We start from the raw sequence: 13,591 nt of genomic DNA, 5'->3' as shown, positions 1-13,591 counted from the left end.
ATTTTGCTGTGCTCCTGGCTTTATTTTTCTCTGGAAAGCACCTTAGCGCCGTATTCTGTCTTTACATGTCCAACGGCCGTCAGAGGCTCTTCTGGAAGCCAGAGGACATTGTGGCCAAACAGAGACGGAGGAACCTGGTTCCTGGCTGTGGCTCCGTCTCTGATGTATCTACTTACAACGAGGGGAGACAAAACCCCAGGAAAATCTGATGATGGATGTAGCCGTCATGTAGCCGAGAGAGCTCCCCGCCAGCCAAACCCCGGGGCCCGATCTGCCAGGCGTGCCGCCGTGGAAACCCTCTGCCCAGCCAGGCTCAGGGCGGCCTCTGCCAACACGGTAACAACCGTGGAGGGTGCAAAACATGCCATCTGCATGGGCTCAAATTCTGCACATGGGTGCATAATTTTTTTTTTTTTCTGTTCGCATCAGAGAACACAGGGTTGGCGTTGTTTTCAGAAGGCTTAAGTAGCTCTCATTTAAATTATTCAAAAGTTGTATTTGGCTGAATGCTGAGTTTCGTTCCTTCTTAAGCTGGGATCATTTCCAAGGATTGTTAAAAAAAATAAAAAGCCCAGTGACTTTGGTAGTGAAAGAATTTAAGTGCTTTGGTGATAGACCCCATAGAAGCAGACAGCTAGCTCCACAGGAGCGGTCTGGTCCGGGCAGCGTGGCCCGCGGAGGGACGGGGCTGGCGGGCTGTGCTGGGGCTCAGGAAGGGGAGTTTGGTCCCCGAGCAGCCACGGGGCCGGTGGGGAGCCAGGGGGGATGGAGGGAGGGGGCAGGCTGCCCCGGCTGCTCAGGGGGAGGAGATCATAAAAAGGGTGCAACTTTCATAGTAATTGCCCTGAGTAAGCGGACAGCTCAGTCAGCCTATTCATTAGCAATTTGGCACTCAATTGCCGGCCCAGAAACAATGCGCACCGGGAAAAGCACTCCTTAGAGCGAATCGCGGTGGAGAAAAAGCTCTTTTTCTTCTCTCTGGAGCTGGCTGCAAGGCCCCGGGTGCTGGGGGTGTCTTTCATGATGATGGTTTGAAATCCTCCGCTGAACGTTGTTACAATTGAACCAAACTCTGGGCCTGATGGATGAATGCAATGAACGCAAGTCTGCCTCAGCTTAGGCCTGTTTGGAAGAGAGAGTGAGTGTGTTAACACATAAATATCCATTATATTTATAGCCTATCTACCATCTATCTATCTGTCATCTATCTATCATCTATCTATCTCTCATCTATCTATCATCTATCTATCTACTCACACAAACCACATTATGTTTTGCTTTTAGCTCCCGTGTATTTTAATGCGAGACAAAGCGCACCCAATTTAATTCATTTCAACTCAATTTAAAAAGCATTTATTCAGTATCTGCATGTGCCAGGCTCTGAGAGAACTAAGAGAAACTGGATAAAACCAGCCGCTGAGGATCGAAGGGCTGGCAGGAGACAGACACTCACACCATGTGCTGAGCTCCACGATGGAAGGGCGTGGGAACCGAGTGGGACGCCTGTGCCCCACGGGAGACGGCATCAGAAATGCCAGCTGCTCTGTGTGGCGCCCATCCCTCGCTCCTGCTTGCGCAGACAGAGGTCCACCTGCCTTCTTAGTACCACGGGCCCAGGCCGTCCCGGGACGTGGGTGCAGTGCTGGGTGGGGACTCGCTTCCCCTGACCACCCGCCAGGCAGTCCCGGTCACCCGTGGGAGGCAGGGTGATTCCCTGTGCATTTCACCCTGACCTCCCCGCGCTGCTTCTACCACTTGGGTCTGCCCTCCTCGGTCAAAATGACCTTTAAGAGCTACAAGGAAAAATCAAAGTAGGCGCTGTGGGAGGGGACGCTGTCCTGCCTGCCTGTGGTGGTGGAAGGATGAGGTTGGATCCCAGCAGAGTTGGGCTCTTCAGACAACAAGTGACCCGCTGCCACCTTCCTGACACCAGCTGCCTCATCAGTCAGGTTCAGAGGACAAGGCCCCCAAATCTCTCGACGCCCGATTCCCCACAGAGGTGATCTCTGACCTCAATCTGGTTCTAAAGCCTAACAGTGGCCATGCCACCCGGGCTTCGGTCCGCTCCTGGGCCATGCCACCTGCCAAGAGGTGCCCAGACCATCTCTGGACAGCGAGCCCTGGCAGCCACAAGCTCTGGCCACAAATGCCGGCAGGGTGCACGCCCCCTACTGGGGATCGAGCCTGCAACCCAGGCATGTGCCCTGACCAGGATTCGAACCATGACCTCCTGGTTCATAGGTCGACATTCAGCCACTGAGCCACACCTGCCGGGCCCCCAGCTAATCTTGATGGTGCACAGGACTCTGATCCTGACACCCTGGGAGGGCGCCCTGGGCAGGGGGCTCAGGCCTGCTCAGTGCCCTATGAGTTCTGGGGTCTTAGAGAGGAGCTCTCGCCTGGTCCATGGTCCTATTCTGCATGTCACAGTCGTCCTCCTGGAGACTCTTCAACAAATCCTCACCCCTCCCCACTCCCGGCGGCGGGCAGACAGGGGAGAGTGCTGGGGGTGAGGAGCTGGCCCTAGGCAAGGCCTGTTGGTGACTGTCGAAGTCTCCCCTGGGGACAGGTGGCCATGCATCTGGAATCTCCCCAACAGGCAGGAGGCGCTCCCGAAGGTCGCTGATGGGTGATGAGGGGAGAGGGTGCTTGGTGTGGTGCCCACGTGGCGGGCGGGCAGTTAGGAGATGCCCCAGTGGCCAGGTGTGAGGCTGTGAACTTGAGTGGGAGGCCTGGGCCCTGGGAATAGACAGAGGGGTCCGTGGGAGCTGTGTCACGTGGCCCCTGGTGACTATTTAGCTACGGGGCAGGGTTCAAAGACCTGGTCTTGTTGAGTGACTTGTATACAGTCACCGCAGGGAAACTGAGGGGGCCTGGAGGAGCTCACGGTCTGAGGCAGAAGCTCGACGTGGTTCTAGTTCCACCGTGGGAGTGAGGGGTTAGGAGACACGCGTGCTGTGAGAGGAGGGGGGCTGGCTGGAGGGCAGGGTTACACCAGGCTGAGCGCTGGCCGGGAGGGGTCCAGAGGCCCTTTGAATAAAGAGGGTGACCATCTGCCATGGCCAGAACTCTCCTGAGGTCTGGGATTGAGACCCACTTTGGAGCCTTTGGACTTGAGCCTCTCTTTACTGAGCAGGTGACCAAGGGCACCTGAACGATAAACGTGCATGCAGGGGCTTCGTAGATGGGGAACCACAGAAGGTGGAAGGACGTCCCAGGAGCAGGAGGCAAAGATGAGAAAGAAGTTCCGAGATTCCGGGACTTGGAGACGGAGCAGAAAGTGACGCTAACCAGAGAGAGAGGGAATCCTGGCCAGGCAACTGTTCGGGGTGATGGAGTTTATGTATTCTAGAATTAGCTCATTCGAAGATTCTGGACTTCCTTCATTATTCATTTACTGACTATCTTTTCAACAGTTCTGAGCCTCAGTGTGGATGTCTATTCCCACCACCTGCGGAGTCGCAAACATCCGTATCGAACCCCGGTTCCGCAGTCCCCCGAGAGTCTGACTCACTCAGTCTGAGGTGGGGCCCGGTGACAGCGTTACCTTTGATGCTGCCAAGGCGATTTGATGTGGGGCAGGGCTCTGACCACTGGGGTGCGACTGCAGCCCCCCACCCAACACCAGGTAGACATAGGACCCAAAGGTGAGGGAACCCGGCCCAGCGGGCTCCGCTCCTGCTGCCTGAGTCCGGAGAGCATCCAGAGGTGTATGCCTTGGGGCTTATCCAAGAGGAGAGGGATTTCTAACAGGCTACCAGGTAGTCACGCATGGTCCCCGTGCTGAGAGTAGGGCTATGAAGATGAATTCCTGGGTTCTTCTCTGGGAGGTCCTGTGTTTAGCATCAGGTCATCTACTCCGACAGCCCCAGTTAATAGATAAGAAAATTGAGGCTTCGTCCCGCCAATGGTTGAGCGTCGACCTATGAACCAGGAGGTCAGTTTGATTCCGGGTTGCAGGCTCAATCACCAGTAGGGGGCATGCAGGAGGCAGCCCATCAATGATTCTCTCTCATCATTGATGTTTCTATCCTTTTTCCCTTCCTCTCTCTGAAATCAATACAATTATACACACACACACACACACACACACACACACACACACACACACACTAGAGACCTGGTGCATGACATTCATGCACTGGGGTGGGCGTCCCTCAGCCCGGCCTGTGCCCTTTAGCAGTCCGGGAGCCCTCAGGGGATGTCTGACTGACAGCTTAGTGCTGCCGCGGAGGTGGGAGAGGCTTCCGCCACCGCTGTGCTCGTCAGCCGTCAGCCCGGCTTGTGGCTGAGCGACGCTCCCTGTGAGAGCGCACTGACCACCAAGGGGCAGCTCCTGCATTGAGTGTCTGCCCCCTGGTGGTCAGTGCACGTCATAGCGATGGGTCGTTCCACCATTTGGTCAATTTGCATATTACCCTTTTATTATAAAGGATATATATATAACTGAGGCTTTAATCAAAAGGCTGTGACTTGGCCAAGGTCATATGGTTGATAAGTGCTGGATTCCTACTCGCATGCATTCCCTACCCATGGTCTGTGCATTCTCTCTGAAGTAGGCTTTTCACCCATTAAGATTATATCAAGTCGCCCATAATCATAAGATAATAATTTATTATTTAAAAGGAAGTCATTAAGATATTGATTTTATTTGCATCCATGCACTGTGAGGCCAATACCTTCATCAGTTAAAAAATCACTGAGAAGAAATTGTCTCCATTGTCTAAAAAGGCAACTGTTTTTGCACTCGTGAGCAATCAGGTTGGTGAAAACGTACATGACGAAGTTGTTCATTGATAGATTGTGTCATCGTCCGTGAAGCTCAAAAGCAAACCGCCTAAATACAACCACCAGAGGAGCCGGCGTAAGTCTCCCGAAGGGCTGCATGTAATTCCATTTACAAAATACACACACAGCTTCCGGATCCATTTGTACAACCTTTGTCACCAACGCTCACTGACAGAAGAACAATGTGTTTCTTATCAACTTATTTTGTGAATTATGCAAGTTGATAGGAATTATGCATTATGCAATTTTACGGAGCAGTTTGTGGTCAGCACGTGTTATTAAGAACTGCTGTGTGTACTGGAGACCAACTACTTGTGACATGTATTGAAGAGGGCTGCGGAGAGTGAGAGTCAGTCTGGAGAGCAAAGAACACAGAAAACAAACTTCTTAGCAGCTGATAATCTTCTATAATAATAAAATCGTAATATGCTAATTAGACTGGACTTCCTTCCAGACGTCCTTCCGGACGACCTTCCGGACAAAGCCCTGGCTGCAATGGAAGCTCCAGTCCTGGGTGCCAGAGGGAAGCCGGTGTCAGCAGCCGGGGGAAGGAAGGCCTACTCTTGCACGAATTTCGTGCGCCAGGCCTCTAGTAAAAGATAACAGCAATGCTTGTGTAGTAGGTCCCGGACTCTTCCATGGGAGTGTGACCTCTGCCCTTCCGTGTTCACTAACAATGAAGGACGGAATGGGATGAGGATGGTGGTGTGGAGAGGGGGACCCAGGGATGCTGTGTTTAGAATCCCAAGGCCGGAGTCCTGACATATATTCCCTCCCTTCCCTTTTTAAAAAAATATATTTTTTTATTGATTTCAGAGAGAGGAAGGGAGAGGGAGAGAGAGAGAGAAAAAAACATCAACGATGAGAGAGAATCATTCATTGGCTGCCTCCTGCATGTCCCCCACTGGGGATTGAGCCCGCAACCCAGGCATGTGCCCTGACCAGGCATTGAACCGTGACCTCCTGGTTCATAGGTCGAAGCTCAACCCCTGAGCCCCGCTGGCTGGGCTCTCCCTTCCCTGCCTTGGATTGCCCTGAAGCCAGGTGGATCTTGGAATGGAAGGTCCTGCCCCTCCCCGCCCCCCACACACACACTCCACGGTGGAAAGAAGGTCAGGCTGTGGGGTGGAGGGCTCAGGATGCCCGGGGGAAATGCGGGAGGGCACACGTGGCGTGGACAATGACCAATGACTGAGGCCTGCCTACCGTCCCCTTTCCCAAGCCGCGCTGTGCTTCCCAAGGGCCTCCCGCCCCACTTGAACTCACGGAGGATGTGGATGTGTCAGTGCGGGACCCCGCTCCAGTTCCTCCTTTAAAACGGAGCCTGAGACTTCCTCCCCGGTGAGCATTTACTGCAGGGATAGGCTGCCCCCTCCACATTTAACACACGCACACGCAGACCTGACGGCGGAGCCATAAAGAGAGCTCGCAGACGCCGGGCAAGGACAACAAAGACCAGACTTTACAAAATGATAACCAGGAGTTTAAAACTCATAACTCCATGCCCGCGATATTAAAAGGGGAAGGCTTTTTGAACTGCAACCTTTACATCCCCATCCAATAGCTCTTTCAGCTTTGAAATACCCACAATCTGAATTTTATAGGGATTATTTTTATTATAGGTAAAGCAATTAAATCTCCATATTGAAGGATGTAAACCTTTTAAGGCCCTTCTCAGAATATCAAAAGGAAAGGAGGCTTATATTTAACAGGTGTGACAAACCAACGCAGGACATTTCATTGAACGAGAACTTGACATTATCCAGTAACAAATACTTAAATTAATCCAAAACATCTTTTGGATAAAAGGGATTTCCAAAAGAATTAAGTCAACCACAAAAGCCTTATATAGAAAGACGATTATCTCATGTATGAGATACTTAAAAATGCTAATTCGTAAAAGTGTGTCAAGTGCTATGTTTATAAAAGCCTTCCTTTTAAGTGAAATTTTTATTAACTTAGAATTACTGTGCCTCATATTTGTCCTGCGAAACAGACAGGGAATGCGTCTCCGTTACTTACGTTCTGCTGGCCTCTCCGATGAACTCAGTCCATTTAGCTCGTTGAAACTGATTTCCTATATTTGACCCTGACCATGCACCAGACTGAGGGAATGCTGTGGTATTAGGTGGGGGTTAGACTAGACAACAGAAAGAACTTCCCAACTTCAACTACAAGATACCATCAGTTGAAGATGATGTCCTAACGCTGCAAAACTCTGGGGTTTTTCGAAGTCAATGACCCCAGCTTTGTGAGTGGGCTCAGTGTATGCCTTTAAAAAATTCCGTCTGTCTCATCTATCATCTATCTATCTCTTCATGGTGTCTTTTGGGGAAGAGGTAGCACTGACGTTGTTTCAAATATTGTGTTTTTTTCTGAACATATTTCCCCCCCCCCCCGTGGTAACTTGGATTGTTAAAATCATGTTCTTTTTATTATTAAAATGCAGCTCTTGATGCATAAAACATGCTCTTTGTCAGCTGGCACACAGTATCATTTTCAGTCCTGTTCTCTATTATTATAATATTAGAGGCCCAATGCACGAAATTCGTGCAAGGGGCTCGCCCTCGCAGCCGCGGCCGCCTCGGCCCTCCAGCCCCGGGTTCGTGCGGAAGGTCATCCGGACGGTCGTTCTGCGGTTCGGTCTAATTGGCAATATTAGCTCTTTATTATATAGGGTTAGGTACCAGTGACAATAATGGAGAAACATCGAGAAATGCAGTGTTATAAAGCAGTCGTTGCCCAGTGGCCTGCCGAGATCCCTGGACAGGTTGAGAGTCTGTTTACTTTAAAGCACTCCCCGAAATGTTAAGGGCTCCCTGCGGCGAGGTTTGGAAATTAGTGGCTAAGAAGAAAATTTCAAAACACAGCGAGGTTTCTTGCATCTGGAATATTTGGAGGATAATTAGAGAGAAAAGGAACCAAAATATGCAATGGCTAGTCCAGGGCAGAGGCAGGTTGAACATATTTTGAAGACCAAGTGAACAGCAACAATGTGACTTCTGTGGCACTGGGGAGCCGTCCTAGAGAATCCGTCAGCTTTGCCGATGATGACTCTACCACCGGCTATATCCATCGGCAGGACCCCGTGGCGATGCACTTTTCGACGTGCCTTCTGCCTTTTGTCTTACAACCTCGGCAAGAAAAGGGTGCGGCTCTGGTTTCCGATGTTTATTTTTATTGTATCAACTCTTGGCCTCCCTCGAAGAGGTGGGCTTCTCTCTGACCTGCCATGGTGTGCCCGTTGGCTCAAGAAGTTTCCTGGACAGGCATCTGCAGTTTCATGAAGGTTGTCCATTTAAAAGAGAAGCACGTCCTTGGAGCGTTTGTAATGGTAGATTCTCAAGTGAATAAGCCCATTTTGGCATCCCTAGGGTTAAAGGCCCTCCCGGAATCTACAGGTCCTGGAAAAGGCAATTTCTAGGCTCAGCCTTTCAGACCCATTTTATTTTTTTCCCCCCAGCAAACAGGAAATGGAACCCTGAAGGCTTTTTTAAAATCTGGAAAGTGTGTGGGAAGGGGGCATACCTACGATGCCCACTTACAACCCTGCGCCTGACCCAGACTTGGGGGTCTCTGTGTGTTTTTTCTTCCCTCTCTCTCTTTTTTTTTCTATTATTTTGGCAGACTTTTTGGAATGTCTGGGAGCTAAGGGCTTTGCTTCATGGAGCAGAATTCTGAAGCAAGAAAAAGAGAAAGTTATAGACTAAACCACAGAAATGTAAACACGTCTGCAGCTAAAATAACTCCACTCTCATTGAAAACACTCCTCCTTCACAATCAGACTTCTGTGTGCTACGGTCAATAAAACTGCATGTTAATAGCGACCAATTAATAGATTGTGTTGCCCGGCCTTAAAGGTTGAGGGAGTTTTAATTATTATTTTTCAAATTAAAGGGGTGCTTATTCCCTCCCTTCCCTTGGGGTGGGTGGGTGGGGGGGGGGGGGGACGACTTAGCTTTCCTTCTGGCTGTTTGCTGAAATTCTTGGCTGTTAAAGTTTGGAGAGGGAGGGACATGAGCAGTTCTCACTTGGTCGGAAGGGCAGCGTGTGCTAGAGGACGCTCTGGGATGGGTTCCCGGCGATCCGCGCGGGGACGGTCGCTGGGTCGCGATGGTCCCTGAGGGACAGACGTGAAGAGAAGCGGCAGGCACGCAGGTAAGCGCGATTTTGATGTCAGCCTTCATTGTTTAAATTAAAACATCTGGAGGGGCTTAGCACGGTGCGCCCAGGGTCGAAGAGCGGAACCCGGAGGCTCCGCCTTTTGGAGGCTGTTTCTTGGGGACATTGTGGTCAGGGGGCTGCTGTCACCGCGCCCGGCAGGCTGGGGTGTCTCCTCCGCGTCCTCGCCACCGCATCCCGCTCCTCCAGTGCCCCCCGCGATCCCGTCCGCCCTGGGCTGGGCGCGCGCAGGCAGGGGCGGCGGGATCCCCCAAAGCGGGGGCACCTGGGCTGCGCGCCCCTTCCCGAGCCTGCGAGCTACGTCGTCTGAATTCTGAGCAGCTCCCGAGGCGGTCGGCGGTCATTTTAAACTTCCGCGGCAACCGGTTTTAACTTTGGTTATTTCTGATGTCGGCAACGGCTGAGCCCGGGGGAAAATTACTTCTCCCCGAAAGCCACACCGAGCCACGAGGACCCGGCCCCTCCGCGCCTCTCCATCTCCCCGTCCTTCCCTCCCTTCGCCCGCCCGCTCGGGGTCCCCGCTCCTCTCCCCTCCTGGAGGTGCGTCCCGGCTCCCCTCCTGCCCGGACCCGGCCTCGGTCGGTGCCCAGTCGTTCCAGGCTCCGTTTCTCCTCTTTCTTCTCCGTGGAGCGGCCAACTCCGCGCTCCACCAAAGCAGCGGCCAGACCCCCCCGCCCCGCCCCAAACTCCCCGCCGCGCCACCCGCGCTCCCCGCCCGGAGGGCGCGCCCTCGCCCCACGCGCACCTGGACACGCGCGCGCGCGCACCCCACGCGCCCTTGGACACGCGCCCCCCCCCCCCCCCCCCCCGCGCACCCGCTCCGCCCCCGGCGCTCACTCCGGGATCGCGAGTCTCGCGTCGGGGCGGCCGCCCTGCGCGGCGATTGGCGGGAGAGGGAGCCTCCCCGAGCCGGCGCCCACACCATGGGCTGAGCCCGCAGGCGCCCCGAGTCAGTGCGGCCGGCTCGGCGCGCACGGCCAGGCACGCGCGCGGGCACACGCGGGCGCGGACACGCGCGGACGCACACGTGCGGGACACGCCCTCCCCCGACGGCGGCGCTCGCCTCCCGGTAAGTCCCGCGCGCCCGGCGCCCGGTCCCGGTCCCGGTCCCGGTCCCGGTCCTGGTCCCGCGCTGGCGGCGACTAGGACGGTGGCGGCGGGCGGCCGGCTCTTCCGACGGCTCCGGGACAGGTGGGGCGTGCGACCCGGGAAGGTCCTTGGCAAACGCGCGTGGTGGGGGACGCCTGGAGAGGAGCAGGCGCGCCGAAATCGGCTGGGTCAGGAGAGCAAACCGCGGGGGCCTCATCTGGGGCGCTGAGCCAGAGGTTATTTGTTCGGTCCGGTGTGGAAATCAGGGCCGAATGAAAGCCCACGCTTGGCTGAGAGTGGAGACCAGATGTGGGCTTGCTTGTCACTGCCCGGTTGGTCCTTCGGCGCGTGCAGGCGGCCTCCGACGGCGCCGGCCGGCCGTGCGCTCCTAAACCCGCGGTCTCTGTCCGCGCGCCCCTCTCCCTCGCCCCCCTGTCGGTCTGTCTGTTCACCTCTGACACCTCAGCGGTCATGCTTACGCGCTCCCAGTGTTCCTCCTCAGTGAGAAAACTTGGCCTGTTTCACATGGAGACAGCCTTTTTTTTAATCAGCTAGTCGTTTTGGCTGCTGTCAGAAATCCATCTACCATATCGCTATTATATATTGTGTAGATGTTTTACCAAAGGTAATGCATGGAGTTATCTTAAATATTTTTAAGCTTAAGATTTGCATACTATTATTAACAGCAGACTACACTGCCCAGTGCAATGGGTAAACCATTTTAATGCAAATGCGAATCTAAAACAATTTGTCGTTAGTATGAACATTTCGTTTATCCTTCCAAAAAAAAACAAAACAAAACATACTCATATGTGCCACAGATTTCACACTCGTCACGTTTCTGTAGCTTCCGTAGTTCAAAAAACTTTCAATGTGAGTACCAAAACCCCCCACTTTTTATTCTTCCCAGGGCAAGCTAACATAGGGCACAGAGTTTATGTACCACTGGGACTATTTCTGAGTATTTTCAATTCTCTCCCAGTAATTTAGAGCCCTGGGCTGGCCTCAGCTCCCGCCACCTTATCGCCCGGAGAACTGTCACATTCCTGGGTTTAACCTCTGCCGTGCTGGCCTCAGCTTGGGCGAGCTCCTTCCTCAGGGGGAGGGGCGGGCAGTAGCAGTTATATTAAACTCCACCAGGTAAATCAATTCACGGTGTCAAGTAATGGGTGAATTAATTGTGCCATTGAAATGACAGTTCTGTCCGAAGCAGGATAGGCCGTGCACACTTGTGGTTGGTAAATCAGAAATGCTCTGTAGTTCTTAAAGAAAGGTTTATGAGTGCTGCAAACGTCACAGCTGCTTCCGTTGGGTAATCCTAGCTTCAGTTTGAGGCAGTGACTTTTGGAAATGACACTAAACTAAGTAAATGGGTATTATATTTTTTGAATTCTGTAAGAAAAGAAAATTCCAACTACACTTAACATTTCAATTTTTTTTTCTCTTTTTTTTGACACTTTACAATCACTTTATTTTATTTTTAAAAATCTAGGGTAGAGTTGTGGTACATCATTTTACATGGACCTGTTATTTCATGCTGATGAGTTCTTGGCGATTTGATCTGATGCACCGTCTTTAGCTAAACTTTTGAAAATGAGTGTTTAACATTGAGTGGGTTATGCCGGGGGCCTGCCTGTCCACGTAAACATAAATAACCTCCCCCCACCCACTCCTAATGTTTTGTTTTAAAGGAAAATCTTGTTAAAATTTTAACCTAAAAAAATCAGGTATTTTATTTGTGGTGAGGGCTAAGATCCCAGTGGAATGCCGGCTCTGTAGGGAAGAAATTCATCGTCTGTGGAAGATGTCAGTACTGACTTGTAACTTAGGCAGTATTCTAAAATGTGACCTGGTATGCCTGCATGGAATATCTCATATCTCATAAGTGGGTACTAGAAAACTTTGGACATTTTTATCTAAAGTTAATATTAGCTGTGTGTTATTTTTTCTTGTTAGCTCTCCGTTAACAAAGGGATAATAAAGGGGGGATTTATTTCTTCACAAGACAGAGGAGGTACTGGTTCTAGCATCTTCTCCTGTTTCCCAGTGGGAGAGGGTAGCAGGTCGGCGTCAGTCCCGTGAGCGGGGTGGTGGGAGGCATTGCCACACTGTCGGCTGTTGCCTAGACCTCCGCGTACCAACCCCATGTAGACAGTGCTGACATAGAGACACCGGCCCGTTTCTAACGAGACTCAGGGAGCCTGCGGCGCCAGATGTGGGCAAGTGCTTCCGTGAGCAGAACCCGGGGTTTTTGACGCTGCGAGTCAGTTCTCGGTTTAAGTTGGGAGTTGACCTGTCTCAATCAGTGGTTCCCAGCGTGGGGGCCATGCCCCACCGGGGGGCAATTTGATTTTTAAGGGGGGCAATTCGAGAAGGAGTTATTAGTGCATTTTTTTTGCATTTCTTATGGGTCTAGGGGCCTCATATACAGTATATAAATATATATTGTGACATACATATGCATTTCAATTCTCTATTATATATTCTGAAACTTTATTTGCTATTTTTCCATATCACTTCATATTACTTTTTTTTTTTTAACCATTTCTTAGTGATTTCTTCCTCAGGACTTCAACTGTCCTTTCATTCTTTGATTTTTCTCTTTCATGGATGCCATGTTCTTTGGAAGCTTGTTTAGACCAAGTTCATGGCCTTCTAGGCTTCCTCCACGTGAATAGGAGTTCACTGTTGGAATAATAAGAATTCTATGCCATGGCGGGGCGGTGGGCGTCAGGATTTTAGAGGTGCTGAGGTGGGGCACGGCCAAAAACAGGTGGGGAACCACTGCTCTCAAGGCAGGTCTCTGTCCCCTTCCTGGCTTCTTCACCTCTGCTTCCCAGGCCAGCCTTTCGGTGAGGAGGAGAATGCCGGAGGGGTCGGATTTTCTTGCCCCCGTGTGTGAGGGGACGTGGGCATTCCGGGGAGTGTTGCCCTTCAACACACAGCTTTGGTCTGTGATCTACAACTTGAACTTGAAACGCCTAAGCCCTGTGCGGTAGCGTTTGTCAGAGAAACAAACTGGTACAGCGGAGGTATTGAGATATGTTGGACGCAATTTCAGATCATTTTGTGCCCGGTCAGTGGCGGGGTGAGTGTGAGTTGCGGGGAGACTTTGGAAGTCACGGCAGCCCTTGGTGCTGATGGGGGAGGTCTGTGTGGCTGATGGTCACGCCGACATCCCCCTGGGCCCTTCTTTGCACCCTCCCTGGGCTCAGTAGCCGTTAGTTAGGCAGTTGTACGCGATGCGTGGCCCAGACACAGCTCCTCGTCGTGTTTAGGGATGCAGAGCAGGGTTTTCCAGGGGCTAGACCAGCATCTGAACCAGCTTTTCAAAATAGGCCCCCCCCCCTTTTTAAGTTACCTTTGGTCTTAAACATTTCAGTGTTTAAAAGAGGGAGGATTGGATGCCTCCTGTGTGTACCATTGTGCATCTGAAAGAAGGTGGAGGGGGCGGGCGCTCTAAAATTACTTTGCTAAATTTAAGTGTAAGTGAAGCGGAGACAACAGCGAGAAATTAAAGGGTGCGCTCCGC

The 13,591-nt window shown here is 52.0% G+C and overlaps 1 protein-coding gene across 3 annotated transcripts in view; it reads left to right on the top strand.

The window, feature by feature from the left end:
• The first annotated feature begins 8,806 nt into the window (after positions 1-8,806).
• The window catches only part of ERG (ETS transcription factor ERG), a 221,736-nt gene continuing 216,951 nt past the window's right edge, over positions 8,807-13,591 (top strand). For all 3 annotated transcript variants that reach the window (XM_079766584.1, XM_079766583.1, XM_079766580.1), the window contains exon 1: positions 8,807-8,946. The gene's annotated coding sequence lies outside the window, so the exon portion shown is untranslated. The remainder of the gene's footprint in view (positions 8,947-13,591) is intronic.

This window comes from Cnephaeus nilssonii (genome assembly GCF_951640355.1).
Source record: "Cnephaeus nilssonii genome assembly, chromosome: 3".
NCBI classification, from domain to species: domain Eukaryota; kingdom Metazoa; phylum Chordata; class Mammalia; order Chiroptera; family Vespertilionidae; genus Cnephaeus; species Cnephaeus nilssonii.
Note: the sequence above shows the minus strand (reverse complement) of the source record. Positions and strands in the feature narration are given on the sequence as shown.